The 5,585-nt window shown below is 37.3% G+C and overlaps 1 long non-coding RNA gene across 1 annotated transcript; it reads right to left on the bottom strand.

Moving 5' to 3' along the window:
* Positions 1–1,839: 1,839 nt before the first annotated feature.
* Positions 1,840–5,340, bottom strand: LOC113286120. The gene is made up of 6 exons (XR_003329114.1): positions 5,199–5,340; positions 4,936–4,982; positions 2,874–4,728; positions 2,544–2,640; positions 2,230–2,362; positions 1,840–2,125 (listed from the first exon to the last, which is right to left on the bottom strand). It is a non-coding gene; the product is annotated as an uncharacterized LOC113286120 (long non-coding RNA).
* Positions 5,341–5,585: the final 245 nt, after the last annotated feature.

Below are 5,585 nucleotides of genomic sequence, written 5' to 3'. Positions count from 1 at the left end.
TTATTTGAGACTCTTTTCATAATTCCCTTCCAACCAGAGATATGTTGATGCATAAAGGAATGAAGATAGAAAGTGATTTGTGTGTTTTCTGGGACACCGAAAGAGAAACAACGGATCATATGTTCTTAAATTTTTCTTATTCTTTTGAGGTATGGAACCATTTCATAAAAGCCTTCAGAATTTCATGGCCAATGCCGAAGACTTTATTGGATTTGTTTGAAGGTTGGTCTACAAACGTTCTACAGGGAAGAGGAAAATTAGTTTGAAGGATTATCCATTATGCTATTTGTTGGAGATTATGGAAAGAGCGGAATTGAAGAGTGTTTGGGGCTAGGAAGAAGGAAACGCCGAAGATTATCGATCTTGTCAAAAAACTTGTAGTTGTATGGTCATATGATTCTGATACGTCTAAATTTGTTACTCCTAGTCTCATTTAGAGCAATTGGGAGACTCTCATGAATGAGTAACATTCTTTGTATTTTGTAAGTTTTTTTTCTCTTTAATATAACCTTTTCTTCGAATTTTTTCTCTCTCTAAGTATTGTTATGAAAGTGTGTTCTTAATTAAAATAAAATAAGACCAACTTTTTTTTTCTTCTTTCCTCAATCAATGATATCAAGATTTGATTCATATGATTTGAATATCGCTGTTTATTATGTGGATATTATACAGAGTAAAAATAAATGAAGATACAAAGTTTCAGATAGTAATCTCTTATCATTTTGATAAATGAATTATGTGTATTTTCTTCCCATTAGTTTATTTTCCTTTTACATTCATCCTCCTTTGCTGTAAACCTGGATTATGCGCGGGATTCTACCAACCTATAAGTAATTTTTTTTTTTGATGTGATGAAAAGCATCCATTAGATTGCAAATTTAGATTTTTGGTCTGTAATATCAGAGATTTTTCTCTTTTTGTGTTATTATACGCCTTAGGGTCTGTGATAATTGCATTGTGTTAACTTTATCTATTTTTTGCGGTATATATTGGGCTAATTTATCACGATTGTGTTTAGGACTGCCAATAAACATCTGAAGTCCGAGATTCGTTTCCGAAAATTCGATATCCTGTAGGATTTAATCTGATTAATCGGATTCGGAACCGGAACTCTTATCGGACTTTACCTCCTTAGCCTAACGGAATCGCATTAAGCGATATCCATGAGGCCAATATCCGACATCCGATAACCCAAGGATGTACTAGTAATTCCAACCCCCAGGGTTAGATGTCGAGGGTAGATTAGGGCTGAGTCGTCTCTTCCTTTTTTTTTCTTCTAACTTATCTTCATTTTCTTCTCACTTCGTCGATTCTCTACAACTACAATCTTCTTACTACACCAAATTTTCGGATTAGTAACAGAACAAAGCCGTTACTAAAAAGGGTTGTAACGGTTCTTGCTGTTACAAAAAGAGGTTTTACAATTTTTTTGTAACGACAATGGGGCCGGTACGAATTTGGGGTTGTAACAGCGTTTGTAACAGAGGTGACCCGTTACTGCGTGGCGAGTCCTAACATGCGCGAGCCGTTACGAATATTTTGTAACACGAGTGTCTAACAGGCAGTGGCCGTTACTACGCGGCAAATTTGTAACCTGCGGGCCGTTACTACGTGTTAGATTGAAACAGCTTATACCTGTTACCAAATTTTTTGTAACTGCAAAAAAGAAACTGCTAGTCAATAAGACCTGGGTCAAAGTTAGTCAATACTGACCAATTTCGACCAGGTCAACATTGAGGTGCAGTTCATTTGTTGCCGGAATTCAATTTTTTTTTACCTGCATAAATCTTTCATTCAATCATATCATACAACATCACCCATTCAGTAATAATAACTTCTTCTATTCTTTCTACATTCTTTCAGGTAGTTTAATACTTGAGAGAGTTCCAATGTTTAACGGAATACAAATTCTGTGTTGAAACTCAAATAAAAAATAATAATATGACTCATGCAAAACCAGGTTCAGTTGGTTTGAGCAATTATGGAGGATAAAAAAAAGATATAGCATATGAAATCTAAGATATAACAAAAACAGACTCACATAACGATCTTTTCCTTCTCTTGCTACTGTTTTTGTATCAAATCTGAACACTTCGCCTCAACTGCTCCAATAATACTCAATGACCTAATCAGAAACAGAAAGGAAGCATTAACTAAATGTGGAGATACATGTGGAGGAGACTAACCAAGAACAGCAATCAACGACTCAAAGATATGCTACATTCAAACCTAAAATGGCACAATATCAAGAGGAGACCATTGCAATAAGGTTACTTAAAAGAGTGCGTGAGGGAGGAGCAATCGTTGGGCATTGCTGATACTCCAAATTCATCCACTCAAATGCAAAATCAAACTGAAAAACCTGCAAGAAAACAAAAATCACTTTAGCATTCGTGAGCTAGCACAAATAAAAAGGAGAAGAATATGACTAAAGTCTAAACGAACACATAATATTCTGCAAAGTAAAATCAAAACATTTCAGTGACACTAACTTCAGCATGACACAATCAAGCCAAGCACTAACAATTTATTTCAGCCCTGACCTGCCTCGATTGGCCGTTTCGACCACCAACGGTGTCCTGACATGCCTTGTTTCAGCACCAACACTATCAATTACTGCGGTCACATGGCACCACGATCCTGTTTATACAGGTCATGTAGAAAAAAAAAATAGTCAAACTAACAAGTACAGGCGCTCATACTTAACTTTGCATATCAAGCTACAGTCCTAAAAATTTCAGCTTACTTGATGAAGTGCAGGTTTTTCAAATTATGTTACACAAGTACAAACCAAAGACATAACAAACACGGAATGGTAAAAAGCTAGTCATATACAAATAACAAGTTATTTCCCACAAGGAGGACAAACTTACTGGAAATAAATGATATCCAACTCAGCAAAGGTATCGATATCCCAAGCTGATGAGTGCTGACTCCACCATTCGGCACCTGAACTTGTAAGGAACCATAAAATTAACGGCATAAAATGAATATTAAAAACGAACTAAGAGAGCAAAATTTGAAGGAATCACTAAGCTGATGAGGGATAACTCCACCACTCAGCAACGTTATGCATTCTCCCCAGCTGTCTTAGCAGCGGTTTCCATTCTCTGAACAATCTGCAAGCACAAAACTGGTCAGGAAGAGGTAGGTCTTCTCTATTCCTGCGCCTCCTCTTATAGCTTTTATGTCCCTCCACTTTCGTAACCTAAACACACTCACTTTCCTTACTCAATATAAACTCTAAGACAATCACAGTCATTCATCTCAATAAGCAGCGGCAAAGACAGCACTTATGAGAAGTTTTCACGGCAATAAACTCCTTTCAAAACTAAGATAAATTTGCGGCCAAGTCTCCATATCCTGTGGCCTTCTAAGTCTGATCCTAGCCAATTCCAGACAACTCCTGAACTGAGCCTTGAGCCAGGGTTAACCACTGCACCAAACCTGGATCCCACTGGTTGTTTCTTCCCTTCTTCCTTGCTTCCTAATTACCCACCATACTCCAATATTTCCACCGCAAAACTACAAGACTAGGTTTGTCTTGGAAGCAACACAGCCTCATTCCAGTCCCATCATTAGGTTCGAACCCATTTGAACCTCCTCCATAGCTCAGCAGCATCAATATTTTGGTTCCTCCAGTTGAGATGACAATCACAGCTCACATACATTCATGACAACAACAACAAATATCACCCTATCTTCTCGCTGGAAACTAAGCTTCAAACTGTGTATCTTGACATCAAAACCCTGTCCATCTTCTTACTATAACCCTTCACCACTTACTGCCAATGACCAAGAGCACCATCTCTTCTTCTTGATGTCTGTAAAAATTCAACTTCACCACCATTCCGTCTCTGCAAAGCCACCATCACTCAGCTACTTCTACTTTTATGTCGAGAACCGCCAAGACCATGGTTAGACAACAACGATCCCATTCAGTTTCATCCTTCTCTTCTCTCATACCTGCACAAAGTCTACAAGCCTCTTGACAAACACAGCTCCATAATCACCTTCCCATACTTCTTCCCTTAACTCTCTTGACAATGGGGATTGTAATCTCGAGCACAAAATCCCTTACAGCGTCAGCACAAGATGATTAGCTGAATCATTGTCCTTACTTTACATACACAGAAAACAACCAAAGTTGCTCTTTCTCAGCTCTTCTTGCTATATGAAATCTCTTCAAATCCTCAGCTTACTGCCTCACAATCGATTAACAGAGAACAAGCTGAATCCTTCTTGTTTTTGTTAGTTCAGGCAACTTTGCAAACACTTGCTGAGGACAATGAAATGCAGTTGTTGTAAGGACAAAGCAGAATTAGAGATGTTTTTTCGGGTTCAAATACAACCCAAAATTCTGTAACTCGCGTAACTCAACTTCCATGTTCATCTCGAGCTTCTATTTCTTCAAGCACGGCCATCAAAAACCCATCTGATCAACAGCTTCAGATCCCCTTTCATTCATCTGATTTACGTCCATGAAATTCCACCAAATTCTCACATTTCGATCACAGACTCTGCAAACTTCTCCCCTGTATGAACTTGTCATAACCCTCCGTGAAAACTCCCTGAGACCATAGCCTACCCGGCATGAACCGTATGCAGCAGCTCTCGATTCAGTGAGAGAATGAACGGGAAGAAATAAAACCTAAAATTCTGAATCCTGTCTTTACAACACCACAACAACATACTCAATCCATAATTCCTTCTCAGAATCGAATATACCTTCAACCCCATCAAGAACAGATGTAAATTCTATATGAGATCACAAATCGAAAGATATCTAAAATCAAATCAATTTTATGGGTAATACAGATTTAATGTTTCTAAAATCAAATCAAATCATAAAACAAATACCCTACAAAAACCCTAAAATCAGTTCATGTTTTGAAACCCTAAAATAGAAATTAACATAAAACCCTAAAATTGTACCTTCTAAGTTGGCAGAAATTCTTCAAAGTTCTTCAGTACTTCAAACCCTAAAACGAAATAAAAAAAAACAAATCAGATTAGATATAATTGAAGAAGAAAGACTAAAATCGATTCATAGATGAAACTAATCGTATTAGATTAACAGATTCACAGATTCACAGATTACAAATCCTATTAAAAAAAAAAGATGAAACCCTACAAACAGACGATTGAAAACAAATTGAACCCTAAAAATCGAAAAGCCTATGAAGATGAATACTCACACAGATTTATGATTGAAGATGATGGAGAAAAGAAGAGAGGTTTCTATTACTCGGTTAATCGATTGAACATAAAAGAGAAGAGAAAAGAGGCAGGAGCGGAAAAGAGAGAAAAAAAATGAAAAATGAAAAATGAAAAATCTCGATTCACCAAGGCAGGAGATAACCCTTACATATGGGAGGAAATATCCTCTAGTGTTTGCTCATTTTGGCTGGAAACACAATAGTACGCGTGTGAATGGCACACGCACAAAATCCAGGTGTTACGAGATTGGTGTGACCAAGCGTGTGGCTGGCACGCGTATAAAAACTTTCGTAACGGATAGTTCCTGTTACTAAATTTCGTAACGGCCATTTGTAAAGGGAATTTCGTAACAGTTAAAAAGCCGT

This window comes from Papaver somniferum, chromosome 6, assembly GCF_003573695.1.
Source record: "Papaver somniferum cultivar HN1 chromosome 6, ASM357369v1, whole genome shotgun sequence".
Taxonomy (NCBI): Eukaryota; Viridiplantae; Streptophyta; class Magnoliopsida; order Ranunculales; family Papaveraceae; genus Papaver; species Papaver somniferum.
Note: the sequence above shows the minus strand (reverse complement) of the source record. Positions and strands in the feature narration are given on the sequence as shown.